Source organism: Enoplosus armatus, chromosome 7 (genome assembly GCF_043641665.1).
Source record: "Enoplosus armatus isolate fEnoArm2 chromosome 7, fEnoArm2.hap1, whole genome shotgun sequence".
In the NCBI taxonomy this organism is placed as follows: Eukaryota; Metazoa; Chordata; class Actinopteri; order Centrarchiformes; family Enoplosidae; genus Enoplosus; species Enoplosus armatus.
The window spans coordinates 3,731,036-3,747,248 of record NC_092186.1 but is presented as its reverse complement, the minus strand read 5'-3'; the positions used below and the strand labels follow the sequence as shown (position 1 = coordinate 3,747,248).

The following is a 16,213-nucleotide window of genomic DNA, read 5'->3' as shown; positions in this document are numbered from 1 at the left end:
ACAATGTTTATTTCAAATATATTTGATGTTGCAAATGAGTTGAGGAGACAGGGTTCCTCAGAAAAAATGTCAATAAAGTAGGTTTTCAATTTCAGTATTTTTCATTATCTTTTAAGTATCTTTCAATAGGTTTTGAAGTGCTTAGCGTAAAATAATAATGTTTCATAAACAGACAGTAAAATAATCATCAGAAGTATTCTATTGTATGATTTTAGGTATATTCAGGCTACTTCTTCTGGTTCTTGTTAGTTAAAAGTATTGGTATCTGCAATATCCACCGTGGTATTGCTTGGTATCGGATCAAAAAGTTGTGTTATTGCTCAGCCAACATAGGCCCAATATTTACTTCATTTTTGCTGACAGTCACAATTTGATCGCTGTGCAATGGGAAACTCATGAGCGGGAAAGCCTGTTGTGTTACTATGTCAAATGGCACACATGAGCAATGATGTCACCAATCTTAGCTGCAGTTTTTTGTTGAAATATTAAAAATGTACCAATAAAAAATTAAAATGAACAAATCTTGCGCCTTTGGCTCGTCCTGATGTCACTCCCACTTCTTGGAAACCACTGTTCTTAACAGAGGCCTCTTCCTGTCCAGCCATCATAATCCAGATGAGAGTAGATGCCCACGTTCTGATCTGGGTTACCTTCAGTTATTATCGTGTCATAATAGCAATACGCTTTTTTGAGCTTTGTGGACCTTTTTTGCCCCTCGTTTCTCCTCCGGCTATATACAGGTAGAGGTAACCATCTGATCGATGGAGGTTGTTGGGGCCTTATGTTGCGTAAGAAAAAGGAAGTACTGCCACCACCTCTGCTTTAAGACCAAATAAAGTAGTAAAGGATAGTGCTCTTTATAGTAAAGATGGGCATTAAAACATGATACCACATGATCCAAGTATCAGGCCTCTATCAGGGAAACTGAATGTGATTTTAAGTAGCGTCAGTGCAGTAATAATACAGCAACTTCTATAGAATTGTTATGAAAAGCACAATAAACTATTTCATAATTATGTATTATGTGCTAAATTGATAGACGTTTTGTTTGTCCTTTGGTTTAATCAGTAAAAACATCACCCCCCCATTACTGAAGCTAAACCTGCACCATTTCCATCCACTGTACTGTATTTTTTTGTATTCTCAGTACAAATCTGCCTTGTACTCTTGTTACCCAACTTTCTTGGAACAAATCCTCTTCTTTCTTGCCATGTTTGGCTGGTCTATTTGTGCGTCCAAATCTGCCGTCTATATTTGTGAGTGAAGACCTAAATTCAGAAGTGATGATCATGTGTTCTATTTCTGTTTGAAGTCAGGGGAGTGGTGGTTTTAATGAGGAACATGGCTGCACCATCAGACTGTAGGGTATAACAGAATATTTTAGAACCATTTTTCTGCAGATAGAATGGAAAGAACCATTCATTGTGCTTGACAGATTATTTTACATTAGCAGTACAAATTACAATTACACATGGTTTTTCACCATATGTCAGTGCAGAATTGTGTTTCCAATATAGAGAAAATTGTTATTTTGATGTTTTAATACCTAACACACCAACTGCACTCAGCAAGAACACACAGGTTTGACTTCGCGTACCTGTGATTACACTTGTATGTACACACAAGGTTTGTTTAGGTCAAACTTGATTGTCCTTCCCTCACTCTGCTTTCACACTTGTCTACTGTCGTTCTGAATAGTGGCACGTTCTCATAATGCTTCCTATTTAAAGTGCAGCTGTTTACCACCATCAGAGGAAAGGCATTTTGAAACTCGCCCTCCTTGGGAAAAACACTCTGTGCCATTATATTGGCCAGGAACAATATTATCGTCATGTGCAATAGGAGTACAGGTCGCTCTGCCCTTTGACTGCCACTAACTGATCTCAGATCTTTGTTCAGATGGACTTCATCTAAGTTCAGAAAAGGCATCCATATTATTAAATTTATAGGCCAATGCTCTCAGACTCGACTGGGGGAATACACTCTGAGTGCATGACTGTCATATCTATATGTAGAGAAGTGATCAATCTTGTATCTCAAGGACGTGTACTTTAAAGTTTCCCGTTCTCACTGACTTATTCCTGTTAATCACATGTATGTCAAATGCTGTGAGATGGACAGCAAACAGGCAAGGGAGAAAAGTTAGGAGTGACAAAATGACACAATGTGTTTGGTACTGTAAAGGGGACAGTTGCACAGATGTAAATGTAATAAAGAAGAATAAATTTAGAAGTCTACAGCTTCATCGTACTTTATTCCACGTCCTTCTGTGTCTGTCTCTCTTCTTCCACATCTGGTCTTTGTCTCCACACACCTGTCTAATAAATCACAAATCTCCAGTGGCCGTGAATGAATTTACACTGTTACAAACACACATGTTGTTAGGAGAGTGTGAAGGTTCACGGTTGTCAAATACATTTTTTTCCCCAAACAATCAAGATGCGTAATTAACAGCTGTACAAGGTTTCATATCGTCTGACACATGAACACACACACACACACACACACACACAGAATAACGCAAACCCACTCAATGATGCCAAAAGTCACTTAATTTCCTGTGCAATGCCACCTCTTCTCTCAGGTTGCAACTCCAATCATCTTTCAAATAGTCACTCACACATTTATCTCACTCGAGAGAAGAAAATCTATAAATCTGCTTCACTCGGGTACAAAGAAAAGGTACATTTAATACGTATTTTGACTTATAGCTTATACAATGTCATTAACATTGGTCTTGTATAAAATGTACCCAAAAACCCATAGATGAAGGCCACATTTAATTGTTTTTTTGCATATATGAGAGCCTTATACAATCCATATTCATAGTGTAAAATCATGGCAGCTGCCATGATGATGCCGGAGGATAAACAGCTTCGTCGGCTGCCTTCAAAAGTCAGCAATTTTTGTTATTTGTTCAGGGACACAGAAGAATTGCCTACTAAACCTCTTTTACTTTCAGCAAACTGAAACATGCTAAATGGTCCCTTTGGATCATGTCAAACAAGGAAACCAGGGAAATATACCCACATTTTACACATTGATGGGAAATTACAACTGTTTCAAACAAAGTGGGCTGTTGGAATTGAGAATTACCATTGTAATGTGAAATGAAGATATTCACACAGTCATGCTTTAGATCACGAAAGGCCAAAGAAAAAATCTCCAGTAAATGTCCAGTTTGTTTCTCCTAGCTTTATTAAACCCTATTGCTTAACAGGGAAATACATAAACACACAATTTTGATTTTAGTTCTTTTAAAGAGAGATTTATTCATTTGTGTTTTTGTCCTTGCCTCTCATTGGGTTGAAGCGGGAAACGCTGAGTTGTAAAAGGTTATGCCACACGCACAAGTACCAATCATGTTTTAGCAATATCTAAATCAAAATCTGATGACAGTTGTGGGGTTGTTTGCTTATGTTGTCTGATTGGGGAATGATATTTATCACTTCATTGCATAATGTTAAGTATGGTAAAATTTAACAAGCTGCAGTTTCATCACCCCTCTGTGGTCAACCCGGTATGGACAGTCCACAGCATTATATCACAGCTGTGTAGTGAAAGGCACGTATCACACTGTAGCCTGAAACCTGAGCACATACAAGAGCCATGTAAACTCCAAATCACACTTTCCTTTGAGATTTAAACACATTAAAGAATGGGGTTACAAGATCTGGTAAGCCACAGATAAAGCCAATTATTTGTTATCTCAAGTACCCATGCATTAACCAAAACCTTTGTACACGCTCCAACCCCACTAACCCTGCAGAGTTTCAACAGACAATAGGACTGCTGGTGAGTAAGGAACTGGTTTGGACAATATGCTTGACAGCATCTCTTGCAGAAATCCACAACCCCTGGGCACTCCCAGACCATATGAAGTATTTTGAGTGCACAGACTGGTATAGCTTTCATTTTATGTAATATGCAAGGAGTGAAGTATGCTCTATGTATGAAATGAAAATGAAATGGAAGTGAGTTCCATATTCTGCCAAATGAGTTGCCAGTTTAGGTTGGAGCTATTTGAGGAGAGGTCTGCCTTCCACAGTCTGTCAATAGATAGACTTAGAGGAGGCCTTTAGCAAGCTAGAACACAGTGTGTAGTGAGAGGTATGCTCCATGGTACACAGGGACTCCACAATCTTCATCACGTCCATGTCAGTTTCTTCATCTGCTCTGTGATGGTCTGCTGCCCAAGCTTCACAGCTGCTCAGACTGTGCGCACCAACAAACATGCCAACTGCCTGTGTGTGGACCACATCCACACACACACACACCATCGCTATGTACAGAACCACTTGTGCGTCTGCTGTCCACTTCCATTTTGAAGTACACTCAGGGCACAAAAAGGCCTCATGGTTTACGTTGAAGGGAACTTAAAGTTTCCCTTTAAGGTTTAAAGCCTGCTTGTTGATGAGCATGCAGTGTGTCTCCTATATCCATGTCATTATATGGAAATATATTTTTTTCATTGGCAGCCCTTTCCTCTCATTTTATATCTAATAGAAGACTGAATGTGGTACTGAATATGACAGGTAATGTCTTTCTAAGGTGGTGTTTTTTTCACTTTAAAACCCAGGGACGTGACAGTTTGCATTTGCTGATGTTACTTCCTCTGAGGCCTTCTGGGAGGCAGGCGACAGTCGGTCGAGTGGCATCAATGTGGGAGTGAAGGTAGAGCATTAAGGGAGCAAACAATTTGAGTTTCCCATCTGCCAGCTCAGAAACAGGAGTAGAAATCCCCATTTTTCTCTGAAACATCTGTTGAGTCAGACTAAGTAATCCCAGACGCAGTGCCTCTCTCCATGGTGATGAAGCGATGAAGTCATCTCGTCCATCCTCCCAGCCCCCCAAACAGCTCCTCCCGGCAACCATATTTCTAAACAAATGACCGCTTATCGACAACCGCACACAAAAATGATGTGTACACAAACAAATGCAAAACAGGGAGCCAGCGCTAGCAGAATAATAGCAGACAGACAACAAAAGTGAAAGGCAGTGAGAGCACTAAGAGGAAGCTGTTTTCATTGATTGTTCCGCTGTTTTGTTAATGAGTCCATCAAAGTGGCTGCAAGTGTTTTTACAGCGAGTCTGAAGGGAAAGAAATGACATGCTGCTCTTTGTCATCGCAGACATATGAGCTGCTCAGTGGGACATAAACTAGTTAACAAGTCAAACTCTAGTCATTTGCAAGCACACGGGAAAAAGTCTGAAACTTCTTCACAATCTACACCAACAGGTAACACCACCACTCATCTCATATCTGACAGACCGTATCTAATTTTGTCAAACCTTGAAACCTTATATAACATGCTGATTGGCCCAATGGCGGCACTGCATTGTTTATTGATGCGCAACATGCAACACCTCAAAGGCAGTTGACCGACAAACTTGGTCACCACTAGGTGTCAGTAGCTGGATTACTGGACCCTGGACAAGAAACTGAGTGAACACCGGAAACGGACAGCATCACAGCAAAGACTGGAAAGGGATCAAGCGCCATCAACCAGGAGTCAGTGGACGGCCGGAGGAAGACCAAAGGGGACATCCACATCCGAAACACCAGAGACCGTCTTTGAACAGAGACAGGGGTTACCATCCCTCCCCATATACAACCACCTGTTACCACGTGGCCTAAATTCCATACTCAGGTCCCGTGATCTTCATGACAACTGATCAACTCCATCAGCTGAGGAAGCCCACACATTTAGTATTCCCCTTTGTCAACGCTCTCTCTGATAAATAGTCATGCTCTAACCATACGTATCTGCTGTATGCACAGACTTTAACTGTGTGTGAATCTCGCTCTGTCAGCTGACTGAAACGAAATCACCACGGCCATATGACTGCATTTGATCTCCAGTTCTCTATTTATTTTGTTTGGCTTGGTTATTTCTCTTCGTGTCATCATATTCTTTACTCTCTCATTTTGTCTCACTGCCCTCCTTGTCTCTGTGAAGCCACAGGGAAATTACCATCAAATGAAGGGCATGCCTTTACAAAGTCAACAGAGAAACAAAAAGAAGGCAGAAGCTTCATAAATTCAAAAGTTATTATGAGCCACAGTTGGCCCGTTTAATGTGTGATCGTTGCTCAATTCAGTAACACTCGCAAACAAACAGCAGAATTAACAGCAGCGTTTCCCTGGAGTCGAAGATTTTGCAGCACAACTGGACTTACTGGAGATGCATTTTTTATCTACGCAGGGCTGTTTTCAGTCTGGACACCCTCTGAGGGATTGCCCACATCTTATTGACAGCTGTCTCCCCCCGTCTGGAGAATCAATGGACCAATCAGAGCCGTGCAGAAGGGAATTAACAATGGGGATGCCATCTTCGAGTGCTAGAGCCACAAAAATAGCAACAGAAAAACGACCAGAACGATAGTGACAAGTGGGATTAGATCAACGCAGCTAAGCAGGCTGCTATAATTCAAATTCAAACTTGTAACCCTCACATTTTTTCGATTGCTGGCTGCGACCACTGCCAAAGGTTCTGTATCAACTGAAACTGACGTCGGCGGTATGGATGTGTCACTCACTACTGATTGGTTGGAGGAAACACAACACAAACATGGCTTCCTTCTACTGTCAAACTGAATGACTTCTAAAAACAAAGTGCAGGCCGAATCTTGAAGTTACTTTCCTGCTTTTTGGAGGAAGTGTTTTGGGAAATTGGCATGTGATGTAGTCCGCTAAACAGTTTTTTGTAATGACAAATCTTTATAGTCAGCGCAGCAGAATCACCACTAAAACCACTAATACAGTGGAGTGAATGCTTGCTATGTTCATGGTAATGAAAGAAAATGCAATTAATGATTGTAGCTCTGTTACATACTTTTAAAGGTTTTTGTAGTGGAGCTCTATTGCACAGATGTGTAACTACATCAGGATGTGGCTACACAGAAAATACTTGTTAAAACTTAAAACTAGTCTCTTCGGGGGATCTGTTCATCATCAAAAAACGAATAAAATCAAATACCACCAGCTTTACCTTTTAATAAAGTTTGAGCAGGCTAGATGATGTGAAACGGCTTTCTACCCCTCACAGTGTTTCAGATTAATTCATAGGTTATGTCTCATAAAAATGCACCACATGTCACCAGTTGCCATAGGTATCCTCCAATCTAAAACACTTGAAGACATACTGATAAAAGTACACTCAATAGTTGACTTAATGACTTGTTATGCTTTAGACCCACATGAAGAATACTGCTATAAAATGTAAAAAGTGCGTCTGTTTTCTCTGTCTGCCTTTTCCTATTTTTTACTTTATTTCGTTCTCTCCATTTCTCCCTCTCTACTTTGCCGTTAATTTCTTTGTTGCTTCACTTGACTGGTGATTGAACGCCACCGGGTGTTCAGAGCAAATTTCACACACGGTCGGGACCGGGTTACCAACTGGAAAATCCCTCTTCAATCTTCACCTCGCGTCTTCATTCCATTTCCTCCCCTGTCCATTTCGTCCTCTCCCTCCTGCCTTCTCCACTCCTTAATTCATTTCTGTACACATGTATGAATGCTGGACCCTGTTAATGAGGATACCCGCACATTGTTTTGCTGCCTGTACTACATATACACTCTTATCTTCCATGTATTGCCTTTTATCTCACTCTCCATATTCCTCTCTGCTATAAAGTGCATACACAAACTGATATTCATTTTAACAATTTGGACCTTTTCATAATCTTCTGCTGCTGCTATCTCATACCCGTTTGCATATTTTCACTCATTAATTTCTGCGGTTTTGAAGTTGTGAGTTGTACATGTTTATAAACCTCACATTTCCTCTCTTATCTATATTTTGCTGGGTTTTTTTTCATTCTCATTTCTGTTGCTGAATTGCCCTGCAGGGATCAATAAAGTTCTCATCTTATCTTTTTGCACCCCCTCAGCTCCAGCTCTCCACTCCTACTTCTCTTCTCTTCTCAGATCATCCAGCCTTCACCTTTTTCCACGTATTTACTGTCCTTCATGACTTACTTTCCTTTCTTCTTTTCTAGTTTTTTTTTTTAATATCGTCAACTTCTATTCTTATCATCTTTCTCTTTTATCTCCACTTTTACTTCCTTGCCTCCTTTGGCTCTCTCCATTCCTCCTCTCCTCCTCTTATCATCCACATCCTCTGCCCCTGTCTATCTTAACTTCTTCCCTTCTCATCTTCTCTTTCCTCCTTTCTTCCCCTTCTCCACTTCCTACCTTCCTACCTTCTCCTCAGCCTTCTCCGCTCCCCATCCTTCACCCCATCTCTCCTAATTTCACCTCCTGGCCGGGACAGGAGTGCTGTAGCGGCGGAACAAATCCCAGCTGAATCCCCTCAGTCTGAGTTGCTGTTCTAATGAGTTCAGATCAGCCACGGCAGCCTGCAGCCACACTGCTGCCATTTCACTGATGCACAATGACAGCTATTAAAATGACATGTGTGTGTGCGTCTGTGTGTATATATATATATATATATATATATATATATATGTGTGTGTATTGGGGGGTTGCACATGTATATGTGTGTGTAGACTGAATGCAGGATGTTGACTAACTTAAAGCTTCTTAGTATAAGATGGAGACTGAATAAAAAAACAAAACAGATGCTTCAGAAATTATGCTTAATCTCAAAGACTTTTGATCCCCAGCTTTCTTTTTTACATATTTATATATATATATATATATATATATATATATAAATATATTAGGGGGCATTCAAAGTCAGACTTCAGAAGATGTGGTTTTCAGAATGATTTGCAAAACATTGTGATGAAACAGAAGCATGAACATCTTTCAAAAGGTTTCTAATTAAGTCTTGTTGCATAATTCTAAAAAGTCACAGTTCACCAGTAGCCTTTAGCAGGGTTTGAACTCGTGACATATGAATGTTAAACACTGCTGCAGCATCCGCATGCATTTCCACTCAGACCAGACTCAAAGCTCAGTGACGAGCCGCCAGATGTTGCATGTGGAGTCAGTGACAGCAGTCCTCATTGCATATTCAGAAACACACTTTGAGACACAAAACAAATGTAGCCCATCTAGAGCTTAAACCCAAGGGGAGATGCATGGAAGATCTGCGTAAAAGTTAAAAATAGCAAACTACTGCGCAACTACTGTTCTACCAGATACAAAGCTCCAGGTTTGCGATTGTCTTGTCTTTTTTTTTTCTTTTCTCTGAATGTGGGACAGTTCAGTATTCCAGCCCCATCTCTTTGGAAATTACAAAAATAAATAATATTTTTTACACATCATGACATGGTAAACGGTAAATGGACTGCATTCATATAGCGGCTTTCTAGCGGAAAAATCGCTTCACCATTTTGCCTGTCATCCATCCAGGTGGAAACAAACACGACTCCAAACGATTGCTGATGTTGCTCTGTGTCTGCTGGATGTGCAAATAGGCAACTGTTTGCTAACACATTTCAGCTTGTTCAGCTGCCCCCAAGTAGCCCAAAATAATCAATTAATGCAGCTTTAAATATGCTTCTGAATATTTGGGTTTTTAAGGGTCATACAGATGTATTTTGAGTGACAGTATATACATGTTTATGGTTAAATGATGTCCAGGTATAGATGACTTAATTGACTATCCCCCAATGGAGATACTGACCAGAAATTTAGGCACAAAAAGTTAAAGAACTACGCTGTTGCAGTTTTCAAACCTGCCCCAGTCAAAGTCGTGACACTTAACCACAGTAACATAATGTATTGAGAGATTGGCTTTAATAAAGTAAAGTCAGCATGTGGAGGCAGCGAGTAGGTGTAGTGATTATCTGAGAGGGCAGTCGGGGGAAAACTAAGGGCCAATCATTTCATCCTGCCTTGTCACCACACAGAACATAGTGTTATTTTAAAGAGAGGCAGAGAGAGGGATAGAACAGATAAAGAGAGGGGGGGGGGGGAGAGAGAGAGAGCATAAGGGCTCACAGGAGACTTATGGCTTAGTCAGTCACCCAGCTAAACACTCCATCAGCCTGCGCTTTACTCAGTCTCATCCATATCCTCCTTCTATTTTCCATCATCCATCCATCCATCTCTCCACTCGCCGCCGTTGCGTGATAAATCCTCACAACATCACAGCATTTTAGCCATCCCTCCATCCCTTTGTCTGTCCTATTTTAAGCATCTCATCTCACCTCTGTCTGTGATACACATGCACACACACACACGCACACACACACACACACACACACATCAGGGCTTGTGGAAGGGATTTATTGAAGAGGTGCTTATGACTATTTGAGGGATGTGCTTAGCTTGCAGGTCGGTCCAGCCTCAACCTCTCGCTGGTCTGAGAGAACCATTCAGCCTGAGAATAAAACGCGTGTGTGAGGGAGAAAGAGGGAGAGAGGGGAGGGAAGACGGCAAGATGAGCCAGGGAAAGGGGAGAGGAGGATGAACTCCTCTGACAAAGTCCACTATAAATAGTTTCACATTACAGCTGTACAGTGACCTCTGTGTCCATAAAGGGACGTTTACCAGGCTTCAGTCTCCTCAGTGTGCATCATGCTGCTGGCTCTCGGACACTTCAATTATCAGTTACTTACTAGTTTTCATATAGATTTCCTAATTGTTTTCTATGCGGTCTCACCCATCGCCAGACAAGAACATCAATACTGGACGATTATACCAAACCTCAGAATACGCTCAGTCACAGCGCTTTTGTTTTTTTTACGTCCAATTCCAACACTTTCTACAAAATCTGCACATGGTAACTGCAGTATGGTTACGGTTAGGGAAAGGTTGTGGTTACAGTTAATAAAATGGTGAATGTTAATTGCAGGTCTGAGACCTGACGTGAACTGGTGACTTATGTGAAGTCTGATGTGCTACATGCCCATCCACTCCCTTACTGTCCACCCCACTACATGGAGGACACACTATTTCCTGCATGCTGAAAACAGTGGCATTGGACGGAGACCATGAGGTGAAGAATTATTCAATATGGACCTAATTCCTCAGGATACTGTGCTGGTTTAATCAGTGGCAGGGCTACCAGCAATTTGTGATAATTCACCCCAAAGTTCTTCAAAGATTGCATTTCATAAAAGATGACACTCTGAACCAGTGCCATATCATTAACTTTTTTCGACTTCTGAAGGGGGGCATGACAGAAAAAGTTTGAGGACCACTGCTCTAATAAAACCCAACAGCTGTCTGCCGAAGTTACTCTTTTGATGGCAGGAGACACATTCAAGAGAGTAGCACATTTCTGAATATCCCCAGAAAAAGAGGCCAACAAGCGATCTGTAGAGGAGATAAAACAAGTAGACTGAAGGCGTATTAAGGGACATAACTGAACAATAAATAATCAGTAAAGTAGCACCAAGCAAATCGTCATGGCTGGGGTAAATGGAACTACACAGCTCCAGGTCAAAACTTTAGGAGCGATGTAAAAGAAAAAAGTACTGAGTTACTGTAGCTTAAGGTAACACATTTAAGTAGAGTGTCTGTTTATCTCCCTCACAAACACACAAAACGTACCGTGTGGCACAGCAGCCATCCACATTCTACAACCACTTCAGTTATTATGACTGGAGTAAAACAGAGTATTCAATTCACTCAGACAGAGTGGCAGGCAGCAGTTCTGCAGCACATTGAAACCCACAACACACCAAAGCAGCACACAACCATGTAAAATATATAAAAAATATTCTTTGTAGCCTGTAATTAAAGAGTTTTTTTCCCTTTGACTACATCCTTCCTAATTTGGATATGTGTTTTATCTGAAATCAGCCATTGGGTCTTTAGACTGATATACCTGTATGTTTTTCTTGGGCTTATTTTTGATAATAACACACATTCTTGGCTTTCTGGTCTTAGGAAAACCCAACAAAGCCTTGGCCACCCCTTTGGTTTTCAGTGCAAGTGTCCAATTTCTGGATACTGGAAATTACACAGCTGGGAACACCATTATGGACAAAAAGAATCGCCTGTCAAGTCCTGCTTTGTGCTTTCTTCAAGTTTTAGTACAGCTCCAATAAAGTCAGAACCTCTACTGAATGCAGATAGTGGAGGATTAGACCCCAAAGCCTTCTAATGGCTGGTCTATGCCATAAACTCTCTATAGAGACGGTCCGAGAATTAAAAAGACTTAAAAAGATCCAGGTTTATGTTTACCCGGCAAGGACCTCTAGTGGACATAAATTCTGATTGTGTCAAGAACCTCGTAGCCCAAAAAGTTCGGACACAAAAATGGTAAAAACACAATTCAGTGCTACATAGTTTGCAGTCTATTCACATGCTTTCAGCAATTATTTTCTAACGTGTATAATGCGTTCTCTGAATTTCCTTTCAAGACTGTAAACATAGAGGTGGCAGATCAGAAAACAGTCAAATGAATCATCTTTCAACAGTCATTTGTTGTGATTTTGGAAGGCACTGACAAATTATATCATGCTGCTTATAGGGGCATCAGATCAGAAAACGCTCATGTGTTTTGGAAGGCAACAACAAATTACATAATTCATAGCTTAACATTCGCCCAAGACAGAACTCAATCAACACATGCAGTTCTTCTGCCAAACTGTGCAATCCTTGATATTTGCTATGTTGCGCCAACTCTCAAATAAAGGCAAAGTGCAGAATAACAATAATAACAATAACAATAATAATAATAATGACAAATCCTGGATCCACACTACTGACTAATCCAACTACCCACTTGGCCCATGACCTAAATTTACATTCAAAAAACACATGAAACATTTAATGGAAGTATCTTCTAAGAAAAACAGGGCAAAAAACCTTTTGAGGTAATAAAATTAATTTCCTAACAACAAAAGTCAATAGAGTGAACTGTAAAAAAAAACAAAAAAAAAAACAAGAACAACAACTATTATAGGACTTCTTTCTTTTTCAATATGTGCCTCCATGCCGTTGACCGGGGAATGTAGTCTGTGTTCGGGCCTGTCAGTCTGGATCAGTGTGGTGTGCGCCTTTGGCTCCTACGAACAGAGTTAAACTCCAGCTCAGAGCCTCAAGCGCTTCACACACATAGCCCACACGAGCACACACACACACACACATGCTAGCCTAGGGAGCAGTAAGGTATACGAGTACCGAGAGGATGTGTCAGTTCACTTTTCTCCCTGTTCTGCTCCTCATCCTCTCTTCACCATCTTTCTCGTCCTCCACTTCCTTCCTTTCCTCATTCTGCTCGCAGTAGAAAAGTTTGCACATGCTCAATCGACTCTGGTAAAATCAAAGTGTAGTAATAAAAACCAGACACCGAAATCAACAATACAAGCTTATATAACTGGCTGTGACAGAAGCACTAGACTGGACATCTATACAGCCCCCACACACACACATACACACACCTGCTTTAAAATGCGGTTGTTACATCAACAGGAGCTGCCTAATAACTTCTCATGAAGGACGAGTGCATTAAGCGCCAATCTGCCGGCACTATATTCAATTCCATCATCTCGACTGGGCAGAATCGATGCGTGGATATTTTCTCTCAGTCACACAGTCGGTCAGTGGGCGTCCATACTAAGCAGGCTGGTGCCGTGAGTACCGTAAAATGGATAAAGTGGAAGCGGCCAGCGTTATCCGTGTGGGCGGTGGGTGCTTTCCCTTCTCTGTTTGGTTCGCCCTGGCAGACATTTTGTGCCTGGTTGCCAGGAGGGTCAATGGGGAAGCGGTGGGTTGGCGTGAAACTGGCTTTCTTTGCCACCACACTCTCTCAGTGCAAGATGGATCCCTTCAGGACACAGAAACAGGACAGTACTGAGCCCTTCTTCAGAAACCTGGGCAGGTTGGATCATTACATCTTGTTCCTAAACTTTTACGTTCTAACTCCCTTGTGTCCAGTTCATTTATTTTCCTCTCTAAATCACTCGACTTTTCTGTCCTTCCTGTGTTACACCCTGTGAGATTTCAAGTCTGCTTCAAAGACATAATTAGTTTGAGGTACATATCTGAAAACCTGCCTCCCTGGGGTACCACAGGGAGCCTGAACAGGCTTGAAGCTATAGAAGGACTGTGATGTCCACTCCTGGGGCCTATGGTCTGGATTTTGTTTTCATGACTTTTTGATGCTGTTTTGTATAACTTTTGGCTTAGAGATGTGAAGTCTAAATTGCCTCTCTGAGGACTTGGGAGTTTTTTCTTGAAGTTATCTCTTGTGAAGAACCCAGGATTGGGCCTAGGTTGTCTCTTTTTTAAAATCAGAGTTGCTCAGGCAATTTGGCCAACAGACATCAAAATAGATTTAACAATTAACATTATGGCGCCCCTAATGCGGTATATTGCTTGTACTTTAACATAAAAGCAGAGTTTGGCCCCCCAATTTCTTATAATTTTCTATTTTTTAAAAAACAAAATAAACTGATTGGCAGCCTTGGTGGAGACACACGCTCTCTGAGTGCATCACAGTTGATATACAGTTAGCTATGCAGTACAAAAACCTTACGATTGGTTGTTTTTGTTACAGTGGCAAGCCTACACGACGTTGAAGCAACAGCAACACTGTGGCATCAAACACACTGAAAAAGTCATATTTTTTAATGCTCACCAGGCATCACATGTTTTGATACAATATGGGCTGAAAATATAAAAAACTTGAATAATAAATCTTAAAGACAATGAAAATGGGGAAAAAATAAGGTACTTTGGGAAGATCTGCTGTGCATGCAAGGTCTTATAAACTACCCTACTTGTATTAAAAACAAATCGATACCTGCTACATAAAGAGAAAAGAAGAGCGAAAGAAAGAAAGAAAGAGGAAAGTGTTAGCAGCTATGTCTCATAGAAGCAGGGCAGTTTATTGATGCTGCTCCACTTGTACTCTTTTTTTTTTTCCCAGGAACCCCTAGTCCCAGTAATGCTTGCCTGCACAAAGACTTATCCACACACACATACACAGTCACACACCCCGGCCATGTAAACACACACACACACACTCACACTTGCCGGCCATGTAACCTTAACAGCCCTATCAGCCTGCCGGCACAGTCTGTTCTTTTCAGCTCCATCCTCAGGTGAGCTTTCAGCTGACACAAATGTGAGAAAGGATTTGAGGCCTTTAAAAGCGACACCCTCAGGGACGGACACGGGACATAGAAGGGGGGGTGGGGGGTGGGGGGCATCATCTCTGGTAGTCTTACTTGCCACATAAGAATAGCATAACATAACATTAGCTAAGAGTTAGCTTCAAAATTGGCCTTTGCTCCTAAAGGTTCTGCTGGTGAGTCATTCTTTCAAACTCTGGAGCGTATAAACTGGACAGAGTATCTGATTATATTATTTAGTATTTGTGTAAATACTTCCATGGGAATTCTCGATCATAGTGATTACATTTGGAAGTGAGAAAAAAAAAACGACTCATGTAACCACAGCCAGCATGGTTTTCATCATGGCACTATATTATGGTCCTCAGTCATCTCAGCATGACAGCCAAATGCTCTCATAACCACATAACAAGAGATAGGTCAGATGACTTTGGTGACAATAAGCTGATCATAAGCACAACTAAATTTCATTAGATCACTCGGCACAACACTGTGTCCCCCTGCACCTCATGTTCCTTTTGTTTTGTAAAGGGTCAATTACACCTCGACATGTCATTCAATTGTCATGACCAAAGTCCTCCAGCCCCGTGCGTAATAATACCCCTCATTCATATGAAGGTAATGTGATCATCTATTGGCCAGACAAGTCACGTGGTTGGGGTCAGGGAAAGATTGTGGTCATGGTGAAAATAAGCCAATGTTGACAGTTAGTATAAGACCAGATGCAAACCACTGTGTCATATTATCAGAACATTTACTTGATTCAATTGATTAATTGTAATTTTTAAGGCAAAATGCCAAACAATCTCTCGTTACACCTTCTGCAGTTGTGAGGACTTGCTGCTTTTCTGTCTGATATGTGATAACAAACTGATATTGGACTGTTGGACAAAACAAGCTATTTGAAGATGTCATCTTGGGTTTGGGAACTCGTGATTTTACCATTTTCTCTTATTGACGATGATGATGAATTAAGAAAATAATCTGCAGATTAATCCATTTTTTTAAAGAAAAGAAAAAGTGTGGTAGAGGCCTACTTTGATGACCCAACCATCCACTGCATCACATGTTTGTAATGGCATGACAACGGAACGCCATTTCCGCCTTTGCTACCTAGACAGTAATCACTCTCCCAACTGCAAGAGGTCACTTGTCAAGAAAACACAGTCTTAATTTACACGCCTGTGAGTGGACACAAACTGATAAACCC

The 16,213-nt window shown here is 41.1% G+C and overlaps 1 protein-coding gene across 1 annotated transcript in view; it reads right to left on the bottom strand.

Moving 5' to 3' along the window:
- nlgn1 (neuroligin 1) overlaps positions 1 to 1,868 on the bottom strand; it is a 263,428-nt gene extending 261,560 nt beyond the window's left edge. Inside the window, exon 1 of the mRNA XM_070909603.1 lies at positions 1,850 to 1,868. The gene's annotated coding sequence lies outside the window, so the exon portion shown is untranslated. The remainder of the gene's footprint in view (positions 1 to 1,849) is intronic.
- Between the last annotated feature and the right edge of the window lie 14,345 nt (positions 1,869 to 16,213).